This window comes from Euleptes europaea, chromosome 1 (genome assembly GCF_029931775.1).
Source record: "Euleptes europaea isolate rEulEur1 chromosome 1, rEulEur1.hap1, whole genome shotgun sequence".
Taxonomy (NCBI): domain Eukaryota; kingdom Metazoa; phylum Chordata; class Lepidosauria; order Squamata; family Sphaerodactylidae; genus Euleptes; species Euleptes europaea.
In genome coordinates, this window is record NC_079312.1 from 21,969,910 (window position 1) to 21,991,085 (window position 21,176).

Genomic DNA, 21,176 nt, shown 5'->3' on the forward strand with positions numbered 1-21,176 from the left:
GAATCTCACACAGTGTGTAATTGTCCTTCGTACTACATGAGAAGTGACTCACAAGCTGCTGGCATTTCATGATGAGAAGCCAAAGCTCCTGAGCTGCGACATCCTGCCTGGATTCCACAGAGCCCAAGACCAGGGCATCCCTCACCACAACGTGGAGAAGGTGGGCTGCACAGTAAATCCGTTCCTCAAGGCCCAATACTGCTCCTGCCACCCGGATGTTTGCACCGCCGTCCGTCACCATGAAGCCCTTGGTGACATCCCTGCCTACCCACGACTCTAACTGTGCCCTCAGGGCAGCGACAATGTTGTCTGCCGTGTGCTCCTCCATGAACAACTGGCGCATGGAGCATAGCCTGGCGATAGCCGGCCCGGCAGCTCTCTCCCTGCCTAGTGCTGCTCCCCAATTCACGAGGTCGTCGGTTTGCCACCAGTGCGTGGTGAGGGAGAGGAACGTGTGCTACGCATGCTGGCTTATCCACAGGTCGGATGTGAAATGCACAGTCCTCCCGGCAGCGCGGGACAGCTGTACCTCACATATGCCCTAGCGGTCCTGTAGAACGAGGGCACAACGGTCTGTGCCATCGTAGAGTGAGCTGGGAACTTGTACCAGGGCGCCAGGTGGTGGATCAGCCTCCGGAAGGCAACCTTCTCCACTAGACGATAGGGCAAATCGTCCACTGTGATCACCTCACCAATGAGGTGTATGGCTTGGCTCAAAACACCTACAAACAATGCAAGGAGGAGGCAGGGCAGTTGGCGAGTGGAGGGAGAGACTCACACGCGCGCATTGCAGCATGGGCTCAACTCCAGGCGAGGACTGGCCACTGGCCATGGGCAGAAAAAAAGCACAAAGCTAACTCCCGCAGAGGCGAGCGGGCACAAACACAAAGCCCCAGCAGAACTGGCAACCCCCTCTTTGGCTCCCCCCCCAACACAGAGAGAATCTGCTTTCCCCCCCACACACACACACAGGAGAAAAGGTATAGAGGAAAACCCCCAAAATCAAACTGTGTGGATGTCTTCCAGCAGGAGCAGGGATGAGAAATAAATCCAATCCAGTCCTATTCCAGTAAGCAGGAATCGGGATTAGGGATCTCTCCGTCAGGAGCAGCACCACCAAAATGGAAGGAATTCCAGACTCGAGTCGGGATGGGACGGGAGGACGGGAGTTTTTATACTCTTCTCCTGGCAAATTCAAAAGGGAGAATCCCTGTTCTGATTGGCCAGGAGAAGACCCGGCTTGGCCACCATTGGCTGCGGGAGAATGCTGCTAGTTGCTTACTAACTGACGGTTATACTGCTGATTCGGAGCCCCCAAATTTGCTGAATTTATTTGGCAAACACCACGAACTTGCCGAATTAGGCTTGTCATTTTCCCACCTTTTTAAAAATTTGGTTCCATCCAAACTGAAAATCACCGAATCGGGGAAAATTCATCTGTTTTTGGTTCGGGACGAACCGAATCGACAGCCCTACTCTGGACAGATGCAGGCCAGGGTTTGGCTTCCAGTCAAGGCCAGAGTCTGGCTGCGTGTCAAGGTCTGGTTCTCATGCTTGTTAATCCTGTGTACAGTTTCGTTTCTCCTGTTTATCTCAGTTGTGCGATGTTATGGCTTCCCTCCCTGAGAACCATTATCTCAAGGTTACTTCACTGTTTTACTTTCTCTGCCTAGAATGCTTTTAACCTGTAACTGGCATACCTAGAGTCATTAGTAGCCTCACCTGTGCATGGGGAACTCAGCTTCTTTAATCTGTCTTTTTGCTCCTAATAAAGTAGCATTGCTTAGCATCACCTGCCTGGGTGTGTGTGCTTTTTGGGATGCTAGGGATAGACACCTGAGTCTGACATTAGGCTACTAATCACTCTTTTTTACAACCATTTTTGAGTGACTGAGTACTTTTCCCCTCCAACGCCATGGCGGGGGAAGAGGAAGAAATCCAGTGGCTCCTCCTGGAGGAGGCCAAGCAGGCCGACTGACTAGCTGCTTTGGTGGCCGAACGTTGGGCCCAGGAGGCGGCTGTGCAGCTCCTCGAGGAGGAGGTCTGGCTGTTCCTCCTGGAAACGTCCAAACAGGCCACTGCGCTGGAGACTGGACAACTGGCTGCTACACTGGAAGCCTAGCGCTGCGCCCTGGAGGGGGACATCATGCAGCGTTTCCGAGTGGAGTCCGAGAAGGCCACCGACGAGGCGGTGGAGTTGCTTATAGTGACCGGTGCAGAGCCGCTCACCGAAGAGGTTGCCCAGCGGCTTCTCAAAGAGTATTTCAGCCATCCTGTGATTCCAAGAATCGCCCAGGCAGCTGTGGCAAAAGTGAGTGACCCGGAGGGTCTCTGACGGTTGCTTCTGGAAAAGGTTGAGCGGATCGTCGCCAAGGCAGTACCACCGTCCGCTACCGCGGTTGCCTCGCAGAACAAGGCCAGATGGCTGGGCGCCATCAGCAAGACATTATGAGAAGGCAAGAGTCACCAGAAAAGACAGTCATGCTAGGAAAAGTTGAGGGCAGCAGGAAAAGAGACCCAACAAGAGATGGATTGACTCTACAAAGGAAATCCAGCCCTCAATTTGCAAGACCTGAGCAAGGCTGTCAAAGAAAGGACAATTTGGAGGACATTGATTCAGAGTCTCCTTGAATCAGAAGCAACTTGACTGCAGCTAACACACACACACACCCATTTGATTAACAATAGCCTCTTTATTAAGAGTTTCTCTCAAAAAGATTATCCTGGTATAAATAGACCTACAAGATCCTTCTGTTACTCACCTCTCACAGGCTTGTCTACAAAGCTAATTCCCCCAACTAAAAGAGACAGTGCCCCTGGGATGATTTGGGTAACTGTGTGGTTTACATGATTGAGTCAAGGCAGAAACCTTTTTGCCCAGCCATTAAGATAAGGAGGGAATAGCGGGGATTGGTCCGTTGCCTATTGTTTTGGCTATTCAGGTTATTGGGTTTCATCAAAAGATCAGGGAGGAGGCTCCAGGGTCCTTGGAGAAAGTGTCCCACTGGTTAACCCACCGGAGAGGGGCTTTTGGCATGATTGAGGAAGGAGTTGCCTCCACTTTCCTTTCATGCTCTCAGCATGACTCACTGTCATTTTTTGATGCAGACTCCATGTTTCATTGCAGCGCCATGGTAAGATGTGCAGGGATCAAAAATTGGGTAAATAGGATGCCCTTGAAGTGCAACCTTGAAATAAATGAGCACATGAGAGGCTTGGTTTTTGCTATGTCTTTTTTCTTTTATGTTAATTTTTATTTTACTGTCCGCATACATGACACTTGGGGAGAGAGAAAGACGGACCAAAAGACAGAGAGAGATTCCCGCACCAAGGAGCTTACAATCTAAATCTCATCAGTACCCCTGTTATATTGGGTGGAGGATCAATGAAGGAGAAGAACAAAAAAATGATGTAGTTATACATGTTGAGGGTACAGTTTGGCTACTTAGCCCTAGCTGGAATGATTTTTTTTTTTTGCCTACTAGAGCATTTGTTAAATGAGTGGAACTCAGTATGTATGGAGGAAAGGGGTATTCATGGCTATTAGTAAAAATGTCTATTCTCTCCAGGATCAGAGGAGCATGCCTATTATATTAGGTGCTGTGGAACACAGGCAGGAGAATGCTGCTGCAGTCGTCTTCCTTGTGGGCTTCCTCAAGGCACCTGGTTGGCCACTTTGTGAACAGACTGCTGGACTTGATGGGCCTTGGTCTGATCCAGCATAGTTTTTCTTATGTTCTTAATTTCATATCGCCATTACAGTTAAAGGAGGTGCAGCAAGTGAAATTTATTCTGGTCAGAAAAGGGAAAAACCGTGTTTTGACTTTATCAAACACACGAGTCGTGTTGCATAGATGGCGAGTCTTGGCAGTGGTGCAACCAGCGATGTTGAGATCTGAATGAGGAAAGAAACACTGTAAAAATAGAAGTATTTATGAGGTGGGGCTGCAATCACATGGAAAAGAAAGGGAATGAAGGAAGGCAAATGGAGCGAGGGCCAAGGGGAAACCAGGGGACAATTTCCTTAGACACCATATATGCATGATGCCTCACCCAAAGTCTCATTCACTCTTTGTATGCAATCAGATCAATACTGGTGGTAAAACTGCTTCAGGTTTGCTTACACACACTATTTACTAAATAATTGACTTCAATGGACAATGTTGTCCTGTTATTTGGCCCACAAACAGAGTTGCCAGGTCTCTTGCTATGGCAGGACAAATCCTGCCAGCAACCCCTTCACCCACCACCACTTGATTGGCTGGTGGGTGAAAAATAATTAACAACAACAAAAAAACAACAACCCTGATCACAGGACACGTGAAATAATTTCTATGGCAAACATAAAAGTAACATCACACAACTGTATGACTCTTGTCAGCCGGCTGAAGCTTCTGCCAGGGATCAGTTTGCTGAGAATTCCTCAGGAGTAGAAGATCTGGAAACTGCTGCCAGTGACACGGAGGAACCACAGCAGGCAGAGCAGGCGTAAGTAGATAATTGTGCCCCAGGTCTACAACCACCTAGGGCAGAGGACTCACCTGGACCCAGCAACAGCCCACCACCACCGCTGCAGCAGCAATGCCAAAGGTGCTGAACCCTCGTCCTCCTCCAGCATAGGAGAAGTGCCAGATTGTAAGCAATACTGAGAACCCTGGCAGCTGACAGTGATGAGGAAGATGAGCTCCCTTTGGCAATGACGGCTGAGTCAGAGGAACCAGCAACAGCTGGGTTCTCTTAGGCTTATTTAAACAAACATTAGAAGCCAGAATGACATGGGAACAACTTGTGCCACCTGCTTGGAAACCTTTGTGTACCTCTGTCTTTGGGCTGGACTTTGACTAACTTTTGCACTCTGTTTACCTGCTTCTGGACTTTGGCTTACCTTGGAACACTCTTGCATTACGTTTTAGCTATTTGTACATGGGCTCTTTCAATACCTTGGCTTTGAACTCAGACTGCGCTTAACTACACTTCTCTGCCTCTGAGACCTGACAGACTCCATGGAAACCCGATGTTTTTACAATAGATTTTCTGCTGAATCATAGAGTGGTATGAACTAGGGGGTGTGCCCCCCTTTCCAGTAATTTTTGGGTTTTGGGTTTAACAAACCCAGAATGTTTTGAGAAATCTGGAAAACCTGGATTTTTGGGGGAAAAATTGAGTTAATAAACCCAGCCCTAAAAAATACCAAAAAAATTGATTGCTTTCAGATCCCTCCCCCCCCCCAAACTGCTCCATGGTCAGGAGAAGATGGAGGCAGATCTGAAACAAACCTGGCTGATCTGAACCCCCGGGGACAGTGTATGCCAGCTCCTGCCTCCTCCTGGGGGGGGGGTTGAGATAAGTGAGGAGGATAGCTGCACTAGGAGATAGCTGCACTAGGAGACAGCTGTAATCTTCAGTTTCCCTCCCTGCCCGAGTCATAAGAACATAAGAAAAGCCCTGCTTGATCAGACCAAGGCGTATCAAGTCCAGCTCAGCAGTCTGTTCACACAGTGGCCAACCAGGTGCCCCTAGAGATAATAGGTATGAATCATGAAGATCACAGGGGGTGAAGATCACAGCAGTTTAGCATTCTGCAGGTTCTGGAAAGCAGGTACACTAGATCAATGTTTCTAGATACTGGGGGGTGGGGGGAGAGATTCCAAAGACATATTGAAATACAACATTGCCGTTATGATGTTTCTTGAAGAACAAAGATTTTCCTTCTATGGTAAAACTCAACTTTGATACTTCTTCCCCAAAAGAACTTACCACTGGAATTCGAAACTTCTGCCACTATTTCATTTAGTTCCTGATCAGAAGCTGAGAGACAAAAGAGAGACAAAAGGAAACACATTTCATAAATTTTCACATGGCTTTATGATAAACTGATTAAGCAAATGGGAACGAATTTGCAGGTGATTAATTGTTTACTATTATTATTTCAGTTGTACCTGGCATTTCTCATATAGGTCACTTGTATAGATCATTTAGATCTCATATAGAACAATGTTGCTGTTCAAGTACCGGATTCCCCCCCCCCTTTTGTCTTTTGTACCCATCAACACTCACGCTGAAGAAGATCTGTGTGAAACCATCATCAGCATTCTTTAGAAATATGCCCTTGGCATCAAGAATTGTGGAAGAGTTGTAGGAATACAAGTGGCCAGTATTAGGGACTGTAAGATTGCATAAGAAGCATGAACCATGAACAAGCAAGCTGTGTGTGCACTTTCTGCTGGACATTCCCTGAACCTGATGGGATAAAAGAGGATGAATGCAATGAAGTTGTTCCTGTAACTTGAAGTCTTATATCTTATATACTAATAGTGAAGTCGGCCCAATGTTTGGATACTTAAATCCGGTGAATGGAGTTGTGAACAGGCAAGACAGATCTTTCTACAAACCTGAAAAGGGCCTCAGGTTTGCAGAAAAAAGATACACCAGGGAGTTTAAAAATCTGAAAGGATAAAAGGAGTGCCTGTAGCTTTAAGCAAAGGATTACCTCAGGGGCTCTTGCTAAGCTATCATAGTGTTCCAAGGTTTGGTTCTGTCAATAAAACTATTTTGGCCATCGAGGGAAGACTTGTTGGGGCCAGGCTTGGCTAGGGTTGCCAGCTTCAGGTTGCAAAATTCCTGGAGATTTTGTGGTGGATTCTGACGGCAGGGTTTGAGGAGGGGAGAGGCCTCAGCTGAACACAATACCATGGATTTAACCCTCCAAAACAGTCATTTTCTCCAGGGGGACAGTTCTCTGTCACCTGGAGTTCAGTTGTAATTCTGGGAGATCTCCAGGTCTCACCTGAAGTTTGGCAATGCTATGCCTGGAAGCAAACTCTGGCTGACTTGATACCACCCGACTTCCATGAATCAACTAGGCCTGGCTGTTTGCTACTTTTCAACAACAGACATCCTTTGAAAGTCAGTGTAGAGTAGTTATTAGATCTTCAGAATAGGGTCTGAGAGACCCATGTTCAAAGCCCCCTCTTCCTGTGGAAGCTCACTAGGTGATTTTGGACCAGTCACATACTTTCGGCCTTACCTACCTCACAGGGTCGTTGTACAGATAAAAAGGAGGAGAGGCACGGTTATTTGTGGTATAATAAAGTTAAAACCCAGGCATCATTTCAATAACATATAGGTAAATCATCCCTTTATAGGATATGGATTAGATACAAACATTTCTTAGAAACAAAAACTCCATTATGGATTTCATCACAAGAAATGTTAACATTACGCCCATTAAGACCAGCTCAATTTGTAACATATCAGGATCTTTTGAAATGGGACGGCACAAAATGTTCATTTAAAGAATATGAAGAAGTTAAGGACTTATTATCCTGGTTCCAGTATCATCAAATAAACTCTGTCTTTTTACAGGATGTGAAAACAGGATTCTTTAAAACTAAATCAACTTTACAGAAACTCTTGCTGGATACAAATGATCATCTTATTTCCAAGATGTACAAATTATTGTTAGAACTTTATTGTGAACAAGAATGAATAAAACCTACCATGATTAGCTGGGCACAAATATTACAAAATGGGAAATGTTACAAAAATGGGAAAGGCTTTGGACGAGAGATCTGAAACTTATATCTTCGCAATCACGAAGAGAAAATGTAGTAGTTTTAGTTGTAGTAAAACTATATTGGAAAAGAATTCATCGAGAACTACAGATGATGTTAGATATGAAGTTTACATTTGATCCAAAATTTTATTTACTCAGTATAGTGCCGTCAAGTTTACCTTCGAAATCGCATGACGTCTTCAAATATGCTACAACAGCTGCCAGAATAATTTTAGCAAGAACCTGGAAACAAACTCATATACCTGAAATTGATGACTGGAAAGAAAAACTTCTGGAATATGCAACCATGGCTAAAATGACTTTTGAATTAAATCCTAAACCCAGTGAATCCACTGAGCAATTTGAGGAGAAGTGGGCGTCTTTTTATACTTACATGAAATGCAGCTAACTTAAACGTAATATGCTTAAACGTTATAATAAACTCTGAATTATATTTTTTATCTCAATTAACTGCCAAGTAGAATATGAATTTTTACAATATTATAAATCAGCCTGATGCAAGTATAACAAACTAAAGATATTTTGTAATTATGTTTTATTTAAAAATCATTTTATAATACTGTATTGTTTTTATAATGATAACGTTTACCCCTCTCCCTTTTCTCTTCCTGTACCCTCCAATAATATAAATAAAACAATAAAAAGTAAAAAAAAAAAACGAAGAGAAAATGTACACAAAATGATGTATAAATGGTATTTAACACTGAAGAAATTAGCAAAATCATTTGCTTCAATGTCACTAAACTGTTGGAAATGCAATAAAGAAATAGGATCTTTTCATCATATGTGGTGGACTTGTGAAAAAGCTAAGAAATTTTAGGAGATGATATATAATGAAATAAGATTGATTCTACAACAAAATATTCCTAAAACACCTGAAAAGATGCTACTAAGTATGATACCGGATACCATTTTTACTCACCGAACTTTTTTGATTTATGCCACCATGGCTGCCCGATTGATATATGCAGCTTAATGGAAGACAGTCGAGATACCAGACAAAAAAGACTGGATAAAAAAGATGTTGGAACTGACTGAGATGGCGAAGCTCACAACTTTGATAAACCAGAATGATAAATCTCTGGGCTAACTGTATGGGAGGCTTGGAGAAGTTACTGTGAAAATCAATTTTCAATGGGACCATTTAAAGGATACTCTTTGATCTCAACCCTTATCTATACTTTGTATTAATTTCATACTAGGTATTGATTTAATAATGTTGGATAGGATAAGAACAGGTTAATTAAAATAATATTGGGATTAGTTCCGTTAGCAAAAGTTTATACAATTTATTTTTAGATGGAAGAGGGAGAGGGGGGAGTCATTTTATTGGTAAATTAGTGATACTGTTTGTTTGTTTTTATTATTATTTTTAGTACTGGATATTGCAGGAAGTTTGCAAGAAACGAGGTGGCGGGTGACGGCAGTGCGGCACCATCAAAGCACAGGCTAGGCCCAGCCAGAGCCGTCAAATGGCCGGGGAATGTCATACACACACACACACACACACACATTTAAAGGCTGCCCGCACAACCAACATTTTTTCCAACAGTGAAAGGAAATTAGATCAACATAGAACGGAGTGAGAAGAAAGTGGGTATGAGGGGCCTCAAAGCAACATTCTGCCCCACTCAGAATCTTTAACATTCTCATTTTTGTTGGCCTTAACACAATGATATTACATGGATTTGGTTTCTTGTTCAAGCAATTTAACCTCCAGCCCACTTTAATCCCCATTGGAGGTTCCTGGATCTTACCTTTGAAAACAAATTTTGTTTTAAGACATTGGTCCTCTCCACAAGCGTAGCACAAAACAGGAATGCATGGAATCCCAATACAGTGGTCAAAGCACCACAGGCCCTGAGCTGAGAAAAAGAGCATGGTTACCAAGCAGAATGGGACCTTTTTTTTTTCCCACTTTGCATTTTTGTATTGCATTTTGAAAGGCTAAAGTCTTGGATGGAAAGCACTGAGGTGTCCACATTTGATGGACTTCAGATGGCCACTGCTGACTCAGTTAAGATGCTAAAATTCTTGCCAGACCCTACATTATTGCTGGAGAATTAAGTGCTATAAAATTGCTTTCTACCATCTTCATTTAGCTCAGATGATGGCTCCATTCCCTGACTTGGCTGATCTGGCCGTGCAGATCCATGCCACAAGAAACCTTCAGGCTAGACTATTGTAATATATGCTGCATGAGTCTGTCTTGAAAGAAAACCTAGAAACTCCAGCTGGTACAGAAAATGCAATAACTTGATCCGGATCGGGAACTAGGCAAAACATATGTGTTATACATGTTCTGTAGTTACTCCATTGGTTGCCAATTACTTCCCAGGTTCAATTCGAGGTATATTACCTACAAAATACTTCCTAGCCTAGGACTACTGATCCCAAAATGCCCCACAGTCACAGCTTCATTCATCTGAGCCAAGTCTGCTGAAAGTACAGTGCCAGCTCTGGGTTGGAAAATACCTGTAGAATTTGGGGCGGAGCCAGATGAAAGCAGGGTTTGGGGAGGGGAGGGACCTCAGCAGGGTACAATTCTATAGGGCCCACCCTCCAAAGCCTCCATTTTCTCCCAGGGAACTGATCTCTATTGTCTGGAGATCAGTTGTAATAGCAGGAGATCTCCAGGCTACACGTGAAGGATGGCAACATTAACTAAAGGTACAATCAGCAAACAGGTACAATCAGCAGCTTCCCATACTAAGGCATAGATTTCAAACTTTTTGCTTTCCTAGGTCTTTTTTCAGGTGTGTACAGTTCGATCCCAACGGAAGTTGGTTTCAGGTAGCCGGCTCAAGGTTGACTCAGCCTTCCATCCTTCCGAGGTCGGTCAAATGAGTACCCAGCTTGCTGGGGGTAAAGGGAAGATGACTGGGGAAGGCACTGGCAAACCACCCCTCAAACAAAGTCTGCCTAGAAAACGTCGGGATGTGACGTCGCCCCATGGGTCAGGAATGACTCAGTGCTTGCCCAGGGGACCTTTACCTTTTTTTTACTAAGCACTGGTTTCTCTGTTTGTGGCCCCAATCTCAGGATTTAAGTATCCACAGTTTGTGGCCTTGTTGAGAATTAGATACATTGATGCTGCTCTTATTTCCTTGCTAACCTACATAAATTGCCTTGAGTCTCTGCTCAAGCCACACCTCTAGGACTCAGCTGTGGACTCTGACTCGATTAACCCAGCAGCTTATCCCTAGGTTCTGACAGACCTCTTGAATCATCACCGACCCTTTCTCCCTGTCCCAACAATCACCCTCTTTTTCTCCATCTCAATCCTTTCGCCCCTTTATTTACTCACCCACAGCACAGAAGAGCAGAACAGGGAAGACAAGGAGAAGTTTGTTCACCATCTTCAATTTCATAGGGGCCTTTTCTGAAGAGATAAGACAGCACTCTTGTCTCTCTCTCCCCCCCCTTCCTCCTAGGTACATCCCAACATGTGTGTGACTCCTATTTATCCTCTGAAAGGAATGGGTAAATCATGGGGTATGGAATTCTTCTGGACCATGGCTTTCTAAAAATATCATTTCTCATAACTGGAAGATGTTTCTTCTGGGAACCGATTACTGTTGATAACAACAGGTGACTTATAAACATGAAGCAGGTTCTTCAGTCAAACAAAATTTATTCTGAAATCTCTTCCCAGCAGTATAAGTTGCTGAGTTTTGAGTTTCACCAACGTGAAACACTGTGCGTAGGCTGTTCTCAAGTGGTAGCCCATACAAACCTCACAACATAGTCGGTGGGCTTTAAGCATCCTTGGTGTTTTCCACAGGGACAGGCTTGTGTGGTTTCCCTGTTGCTGGTCCGACTGCAGAATAAGCGCAGCAGCAGCAGCAGAACTTCCACGTGGCTCCACTCCTCAAATCTCTAGGTATTTCCCAATTTTGAGCAGGCAGCCCTGTCTCTATCCCCTTCAGTATTGGAGATATGTAAGAGATTGCAGACTTGGCATTTTTTTAATGCAAGGTGGGAATTCAGGGAACCTGTTACACATACTGTTGTCATGTTATGTTGATATAATGATACTCAGTTGCTGTAAATGGGTGCCTGGCTCATGGCTGGCCAATGAATTTCAGTGCCAAAGTTGGGATTCAGACCAGGATCTCCTAGATTCGAATGAGATGTTCCACCCAGTGAGCCACTCTGGCTCCAATAGTTCAGGGAGGTTCTTGACCCTTTTGTCAAGGAGGGGATATTTTCCACTCTCCTTCTCTGTGCTGCCTTTCTCCCCAGTGGAGACACAAAATGGCTTACATTGTTCTCTTTCCCTCCATGATATCCTCTTAGCAACCAGTGAGGTGGGCTGAGATTGTGTGACTGGGCCAAAGTCAACCAGCAACCTTCCTTGGCAGAGTAGGGATTCAAACCTGTACCTCATTGTTCCTAGTCTGGCATTCTAACTACTACCCCACATGGGTTCTGAAAGGTCGGGAAAGTAGTGAAACCTCCTGAGCCTTTTCACAGAAGGGATATCCCCCCCCCCATCTGAGCTGCCAGCACTTTCCCAGTCTCTCATGAGTAAACCTTGGCTTCCACTAAAAACAACAGGGGGATGTGGTGAAGGGTATCTGCTCCAGGATGGCTGGACTCCCCTCATCTTTGTCACTGCAAGTCCCACCATCACCCTGAACTGGGTGGCCAATTTTGAGACTTCTAAGCTTTATTTTTGGACAAGTTATACCGGCAACAGGCAACAATAGTTTCCAAAGCACAAAGCAGGGATTGGATCTAGAAGGTGTATGGGCTAGGATGTTCTGATTCCCTTCTTCTTTGGTACTGCAGCTCCCACTATCATCCTAAATCTCCAGGCCAATTTTCAGGCCCCAGCTTTATTTTCTGAGGAGTTGTTCCTGCCATACTCAGACATATGGCCAGAGAGAATTAAGGATATTTTTAAAGTATTATAGAAGATTACCCTAGGGCTGTTGATTTGGTAAAAACTGACCCAAAAAAATACCGGAAAAATGCAAATTCGGTAAAATTTGGGTTTGGGTTTACCGAGTCCGCAAAATCCGGGAGATTGGCAAAGCCGGATTTGCCATTCCTGAAAAAGACTGTGGCTCCTGGGGGGTATTTTTGCAGGTAGAGGTCCCAATTTTTCAACGTATCTAGAAGGGACTCTCCTTGCAAGAACCCCCAGGTTTGGTAAAGATTGGATCAGGGGGTCCGGAGTTATGGGGTCTGGAAGGGGTCCCCCCATCTTCCTCCATTGAAATGCATTGGCAAAATGGCTATGTTCAGATGCTTTAGTGCAGGAGTGGGGAACCTTTTTCCTGCTAAGGGCTATTTGCATATTTATAACATCATTCAGGGGCCATACCAGGCGCAGATCTCCCACGGGGGGATGCCAGGGTTGCCAGGTCTCCAGTCACCACCTGGAGATTGGCAACCCTAGGAGAGGAAAAAAGGGGAGGGGGAGAGAAGGAAGGGGAGGGAAGGGAAGGAAGAAATAAAAAAAGAAAGAGGGAGAGGGAAAAAGAAAGAAAGAAAGAAAGAAAGAAAGAAAGAAAGAAAGAAAGAAAGAAAGAAAGAAAGAAAGAAAGAAAGAAAGAAAGAAAGAAAGAAAGAAAGAAAGAAAGAAAGAAAGAAAGAAAGAACTGGGAAAGAAAAGAGAAGGAAGGAACCGGGGAAGAAAGGATGAAGGATGAATGGGAGGAAGGAAGGATGAAAGAGTGACTGGGGGAGGGACGGAGAAAGAAAGAAAAGAAAAGAAAAGAAAAGAAAAGAAAAGAAAGAAAGAAAGAAAGAAAGAAAGAAAGAAAGAAAGAAAGAAAGAAAGAAAGAAAGAAAGAAAGAAAGAAAGAAATGGAGGGGGAGAGAGGGGGGAGAGAAAGAAAGTAAAGGACGGAAGGAGATGGCAGGCCCTTCTCTGGCGGAAGCGTGGCTGCTGAGGGGTCGCCTGGCCCTCCGTGAGCGCCCTGAGGAGGAGGAGGTGGCGGGCGAAAACAACCGGGGAGAGGTGCCTGAGGAGGAGGAGGATGGTGGCGGCCTGGAGCTGGACAAGGAGGAGGAAGGCGGCAAGGAGTAGCTGCTGATGATGCATGTGTGGGGGGAGAGGTGGTGTGTTTGCACTCTTCCCTGCCGCCCCCCTCAAAGGCCTCTGCCAGCTGCACTGAGCCCAGCCCGGGGGACGTCAGCGGCGGAGGGGAGGCCAGCAGCAATGAGGCCGGGCCTCCTCTAGGCACCAGCAGCTGCTCTTCCTTGCCCCTTTCCTTCTCCTCGTCCCCCTCAGGTGGCTCCCAAAAGTCCAGCTCCAGGCCGCTGCCACTGTCGTCCCCCGGGCTGGGCTCAGTGCTGCTGGCAGAGGCCTTCGAGGGGGCAGCAGGGAAGAGCGCCAACACACTGCCTTCCCCCCCACACACATGCGCATGCGGCCCAGCAGGGCTGAAGGCTGTCGCGGGAGCTGGCGGATTGTGCCAACGTCCAGGAATGACCACCAGAACCACTAGAGCTTATAGAAATGCAGTTGTTTATTTACTGTGCTAAATACACCCTCCATCCACCATATCTCCCGACACAGACTCATGGAGTCTAACATATACATAATGCCACCTCCAGGCATCAATTAGTGCTTCAGGCTGAGTCACCCTACAGGTGCAACACATCACCTCAGCCTCAGGCCTCAACTGGTTCTGGCCAGGGAAATCAGGCCTCCTAGGGGCTTTCCAGGCCATTACATCAGCCCATGGTTGACAGTTAGATCCATTCCACCTAACTCTGCCTGTCACAGCTAATATGACAGCCTTGCATATTCCAACACTCCTTCTCAAGTATGTCATATTAAAATATTGTCGAAGGCTTTCACGGTCAGAGTTCATTGGTTCTTGTAGGTTATCCGGGCTGTGTAACCGTGGTCTTGGAATTTTCTTTCCTGACGTTTCGCCAGCAACTGTGGCAGGCATCTTCAGAGGAGCAACACTGGACACTTCAGTGTTACTATTCTGAAGATGCCTGCCACAGTTGCTGGCGAAACGTCAGGAAAGAAAATTCCAAGACCATGGTTACACAGCCCGGATAACCTACAAGAACCAATATGTCATATTAGTTTGGACAGTTGCAAAAATCTGTGGCAATCCACCACCTTGGTAAACAGATCTGCTATATTAGTTACACCTGCACATTTTATTACAGTTATCAGATTATTCTTTACCGCAGCTGACACATTCTGTGTACAGCTTGATAGATATCAGGTCTGGTCCAACAAGCTAAATAGAGAAGGCTCCCGACTAGAGATTGATATAACTCTCTGTCACACTCTTCTTGCCCTTCTGTCTCATCTTTCACATACCCTGTGACCATTGGGGTATCCACAGCATTTGCATTAGTCAAGTTAAACCTTTCCAGCAATTGCTGTATTTTGCTTGGTTGAGATAAGGAATAAAATCCATCCTTGTCTCTAAACACCTGTACCCCCAAATAGCTTTGAATGGGTCCCAAACATTTCAGTTTGAACTTGGTACTCAACTCCTTCTGAAACTGTATTTGTTCTTGTGTTGTATTAGTCACCATACATATATCATCCACAAAAACAATCAAGTAAGACACGCTTTGCCCGTGCTCCTTGAATACAGACAGGAGTCAGCCACACTCTGTGTAAAACCTAATTGCTTTATGGCTTTGTCAAAGCAATTGTACCATTCCCTAGCTGACTGATGGAGACCATAAAGAGCCTTGTTAAGCCATAAAACCATGGCTCCTTCTTTCAGCTTGAACTTGGGAATTTTCTCCATAAAAATTGTTTCTTTTAGTGGAGCATTCAGGTATGCAGTTTTGATATCATAGTGCCATACCTCTAACTTCTTTAACCCTGCCACTGCCAGGACAGATTTAACTGATTCAGCCCGAATCGTGGGACTGAAGGTTTCATCATAACTCAGGTATTTTCTTTGGCTATATCCCTTGCAGACTAGTCTGGCTTTTCTTTGCACAGCACCATTAGCAAGCCTTTTCACCTTGAAAATCCACCGGCTACCAATTACTGGTTGTCCGCTTGGCAGTGATGTGGGAGTGAACACCTTATGTTCTTTCAGAGCGTCCATTTCTAAATTCATTGCCTCATACCATAAATCTCTCTCCTTCTCTCCCAGAGAAAGCATTTCTTGGTAATTAGCCAGTTCATGAATTGACACATAATTAGCACAGTCACAGCTTTCATCGTACCCAAACCTTATGGGTGCTTTACCCTTTGTAGTCCTGTCAGAGCATCTGACTACCATTTCCCCCGCCTCCCCTCCTTCTGAATCCTCAGACCTTGCAGCTTCCCTGCTGGGAGTTCTCTGCGGGGGGGAAAATGTTTATGTCTTGGTTTCTGCCTGCTCACTTAAAGGCAACTGCACTGTCTCCGGCTCCTTTTCCTCCCCATGTAGCCTTGGCCAGTTAAAAGATTCACCAAAGGTAGCTGACCTGCTAAAGGTGATTCTGTTCTGAGCATCTGCAAACCTGTAGGATTTGGCTGCATTTTGATAGCCTAGGAAAAGTCACTGCTTGGACCTTTTGCTTCCCTTTCTCCTTTGATGCAAAGGGACATTTACCAATGCCTTTGTCCCAAAAATTCTGAGATGCTTCAAAGAGGGATTCTTTCCATATAGCACCTTACAGGGAATATCATTTATGCCTGATGTCCACAACCTGTTGATCAAGTAATTTGACACCTTGATCGCCTCACCCCAAAATCTAGGTTTCACTGTGAGTCTTCCAGCAGAGCTTGCATCATTGACTGCAAATACTGATTTCTTCGCTCTGCGACCCCATTCTCCTGTGGCACCCCGGGATTAGCAAGCCTCTGTTCTATCCCTTTACTTTCCAGCCACTGAGTCAGGGCATGTGATAGGAATTCTCCACCCCGATCACACTGTATCTTTTTTACTTTGAGGTTTAACTGCCTCTCAACCCTGGCAAGCCAATATTTGATAGTTTGACAAGCCTCACTCTTTTGCTTTAAGAGATAAATCCAACCAAAACGGGTCTTGTCATCTACCACACATAATGCATATGTTTCTGCACACACTGTCCGGATAGGGGCCACTCAGATCTATGTGGACGACCTCTAGGGGTTGGCTACTAACCCTGCTGCTGGCTTTTGCCACTGGACCCCTCCTACTTTTGACTGATTTACAAACTGTGCAGTCCTAGAAGGAATTGCACTTATTCAGTTTTAGGTCACCCCCTAAAGCCTCTAGGGTTTTCTTTAGAGTAGAATAGGTGGCATGGCCAAACCTTCTGTGGAGGTGCACACAGCCGTCATGTGGCTTAGGGTTTAATGCTTCCACTGCATTAAATTACTCTGCTGAGCTACTGTGCACCACATATACATCCTGCTTAATGTGCCCCTTTAACAGTACAGCCTCTTGCTTTTTTACCAGGCAGGTTTTCTCCTGAAACACCACAATAAAACCAGCTTGAGCAAGGGCAGACACGCTCAATAAATTATTCTCGAGCCCTGGGATGCACAAAACATTCCTGAACATGTGATTTATAGCCGGGAAAAATACCTCCCCCTCACACTCCACCTCCAAGCGTTTCCCATCCGCCAAACTTACATGGGTCTTGGCTGAACACTTTTTAGATTTTAACATTGAAGCAGTATTTACAAACACCTTGTTAGCTCCACTGTCCATGAGCCACAGGCTCCCTGCTTCTCCGATCTCCGCCAGCACAACTGAGGTATGCGAGGAATTCCCAGTCTGTTTTCGCAGACGTCTTCTCGCCAACTCATTAGGGCAGTCTCTTTTGAAATGCTTTGTTGAGCCACAACTGAAACATTTTTTCACAAAGAGCACACATTCCTCCGGTTTCTCCTTGAAGACTTCACTCCTCCGGCCAGCTCCACGTGCTTGCTTCTCCGACATCTGCATAGGGTAGAACGCCACCCCTCTGGTATGGCCCCTAAGCTCGGCTGAAGTCTTCGGCGATGTCATCGGCGAAGTCATCGGCGTTGGCTGTATGGGTGGTCCCTCTCCAGGTCGAACTCCTAACTGCAGGGCTGATGTCTGCCACGACGATTGATGAGCTGCTCTTATCACCTGATGCGGTCTCTGCTGGGTTGCGGCCATCTGGTGCTGGCTCTCCCATCGCCTTGCTTCGTCTTCAAGGATCCTTCCCGATACATATTCAGATGTTAAACGTGCCGTGTCCATACACTCCAGGGATGTTATCAGCACGTGGTAGCTGTCATCTAAGGATCCTAGCATGATGTGCATTCGGTCCTCTGGAGAGTAATTCTTCCCCCTCAGCTCTAGCTGTCTGAAAATCTCCGCTAGACTCCTGAGGTGCTCGGCTGCTGGCATATGGGACAATTTATGGCTTCGGTACAGCCTCCTCGTTAATGAGAGGATAGTCCCGGCTGAAGTCCGAAGGTGCATGGTCTTCAAAGCCTCCCACGCTTCCCGAGCATTTGGCTTCCCTGCCACGTAGACTGTGGTGTATTGACAGAATTATGTTTGCTAGAGCCTTGCTGTTCCTTTCCCGCTCCACCGCAGTTACAGGCACCTGCTCTATGGCTCCCCACTGAGCCTGCCGCTTGAGATAAATGTTCCAATCTCACCAAGCATATAGCGTAGTTGTCTGAGGTCAGCTTTTCCACGGGAACTTGAGATTGAGCCATATCTCCACTCAATCTCCCACTGCTTCTATAGCTGCTATGGCTTCTGGAATCCTGGAGGTTGCTGTGCTACTCTCACTAGTCCCGTGAGGCGTAGCAGACTGGGCCCATAACCCTGTCGCGGGAGCTGGCGGATTGTGCCAATGTCCAGGAATGACCACCAGAACCACTAGAGCTTATAGAAATGCAGTTGTTTATTTACAGTGCCTCCATCCACCATATCTCCCGACACAGACTCATGGAGTCTAACACTTATATACATAATGCCACCTCCAGGCATCAATTAGTACTTCAGGCTGAGTTACCCTACAGGTGCAACACATCACCTCAGCCTCAGGCCTCAACTGGTTCTGGCCAGTGTAATCAGGCCTCCTAGGGGCTTTCCAGGCCATTGCATCAGCCCATGGTTGACAGTTAGATCCATTCCATCTAACTCTGCCTGTCACAGCTAATATGACAGCCTTGCATATTCCAACAAAGGCTTCCTGCCTTGCCCACCCGCGCACATGAACGCGGATGGATTCTTCCTCTTCCCCCTCCCTCTTGCCGACCAACAGCTGACAGGCGGCGAGAGGAGGTTTAAAGGGCGCTGCTGCATTCCTGCACGCTGCGGCTTTTGGAGCAGTTTTGGGGAGGGCTGTGCTGGGCCGCTTTTCAATGGCAGGGCCCTGGAGCTCCCAGGGGCCACTGAAAATGTCTTCTCGGGCCATTTACGGCTTACAGGCCTGAAGTTCCCCATCCCTGCTTTAGTGTGACCTTTGCAATGTATCTCAGTGGAGAAGCCGGGCTTTAAACAGTGGGAAAGTTCGCCCCGTGCCTCCTTAGAGATACAATGTATCCGGATACTAGGGTGAGGAAATGGTGGGGGTCACAGGGAATGTTCTCCTGTGGGGCTGATGATGGCTTGTCTAAGCATGTTCTGGTTAAAGAGGACTTTTGCTTGCTGACAAGTGCTACATTTAATGGTGTGCTGTGGGTTGGCAAATCTCTTGTCAAATGAGAAGATGCCCTCCAGAACTCACTGATATTTGTATTTTGAAAGAAATTTTCAAGTGAGGATACAATTCTGAGGGGGGCAGTGGTCAGGCCAAACTGACATACACCTTGTTTCCTTAAGTCCACAGTGAGTCTTCTAATGAGGGCGTAGGTGTATTCTATCAGATTCTGGTGGCTGTTTGAAGAAAAGAAATTACATTGCAATTTGGAAAATACCTTCACATGAGGTAAGGCTGGCACTTCCCAGAAAGCAGAAGTTGTCTACATCCTACCCACAACACCTGTTCTCAAAAATAATAACACTATGGTAAAACCTGTTAGCAAAAGTATCCATAATTTTTATGCTCTTTGTTTCTTGTATATATGCAAAAGCCTTCCACACCTTTGCGTCATCCTCATTACCTCGGTCTTATTCCTGTACGTTTGTTACAAAACCTAAACAAATAACAATTAAAAAAATATTTTTGCACCTCTGTGTGTCTTCCTGGAAGAAAGCGCTGCCTTCATTATTTTTCCTATTGGCTGTTTCTAGTGTCTTGGAGAGAATAAAGGGCAAATGTACACCTTCCTAGAAGCACCTGAAGAGCTTCAGGGTGCAAGTCTGCACCTCATTCTTATTCTCCTCAGCAGCTGCACAAATTAATTCACAATGAACAAGATTCTTCTGCTTGGCTTCTCCAGTCTGTTCTTCTTCACTGTCGGTGAGTAACAAGGCAAACAGTTCTAGACAGACAAGGGATTGAGGGCTGGGGAAGGTTTTTTGTAACTCAGTGCCCTACTTGGCTGGCATGCAAGGAGAAGATTATAGTTGAAGGGGCTGAGATCCTCTGAGCAACTGAGAGACAGGATCTGTCCCTGTTGAGTTCCTTCAAGGCTGGGAGGCAGAAGGACGTTCCCTCTCCCTGCTAAGGAGGCATGACCAGTTGATCCATCAAATAATCTTCTCCTTCATCACAGCTGCCCATCAGAACATAGGCTGACCGGCAGGTGTTTGGGCATCCCTATTCAGTCCCAGGGATGATTGTCAAAACCTGTTAGGAGGACAGATTTTGTGATAAGACTTGGTCTTCCACTGTATGCAGCACTTTGTACTAGAAACAACCCCTGATTTATCAGAGAACAAATGAGGAATGCAACAGGGCTTTCCAGTTTGTGGGGATTTTTCACCATTTCCCCCCTCACTCTACATGGGATGCACTAAAAATGGGGGAGAATATTCTTTAAACCTCATAGGTATCAACATCGCTAACCTGAGATTCCAGAAAAGCAAGGCATTGCAAAGGAGAAAGTAAAATAACAAGGTAATAGAAAGAACACTCTTCAAAATTAGCTACAAATCCATGTTCTGTCAGCATAGCTATAATTCCTCCAAAAGAGTGAGGGCGGAGTTCTTAGCCAGTGTGTCTTCATTTAATCCCTGCAGGCAGAGGTAGCAGGAGCCAGCTGTAGAATCCGGCCCCAGCCACACAGAGCAGGAGCAACTCTGGTGTGCGGCTGGACAGCTACACCCGGCTGGTGCAACAGTCCATCCTGTGCCACCAGGTGGATGAGTGCACCACCAGTTGGATGCCTGCCTGCTTGCTGCATGCGGGGGGGGGGTCATCTGGGCAGCTGCTTGCTTGGGGCTTGGTTGGCTAATTTTTAAGTTGATAATTTTGTATGGCCCGTGAATGATGTTATAAATATCCAAATGGCCCTTGGTGGAAAAAAGGTTTTCCACCTGCCCTAGATAATGCCTGGAGAAAGGTGAGAGCTAAATTAGCTCCTGGAATATCACTGTTAGCTACTGTTATAAGATCCAAAGACTTTAGTTGGGCTGCAAAGGAAGGGAATTTTAAAGTTTGGGAAGATCTGGGGGTGTCTGACTTTAAATCTTTACTCCCTAATGGGCAAACAATTTAAGAAATCATAATGTGAACAGAGCGGCAGGAATCTTTTCTTCTTTACTAAGTACATGGTCAGAATTCTCTGAAACATCTTCCAAAGTTTTGG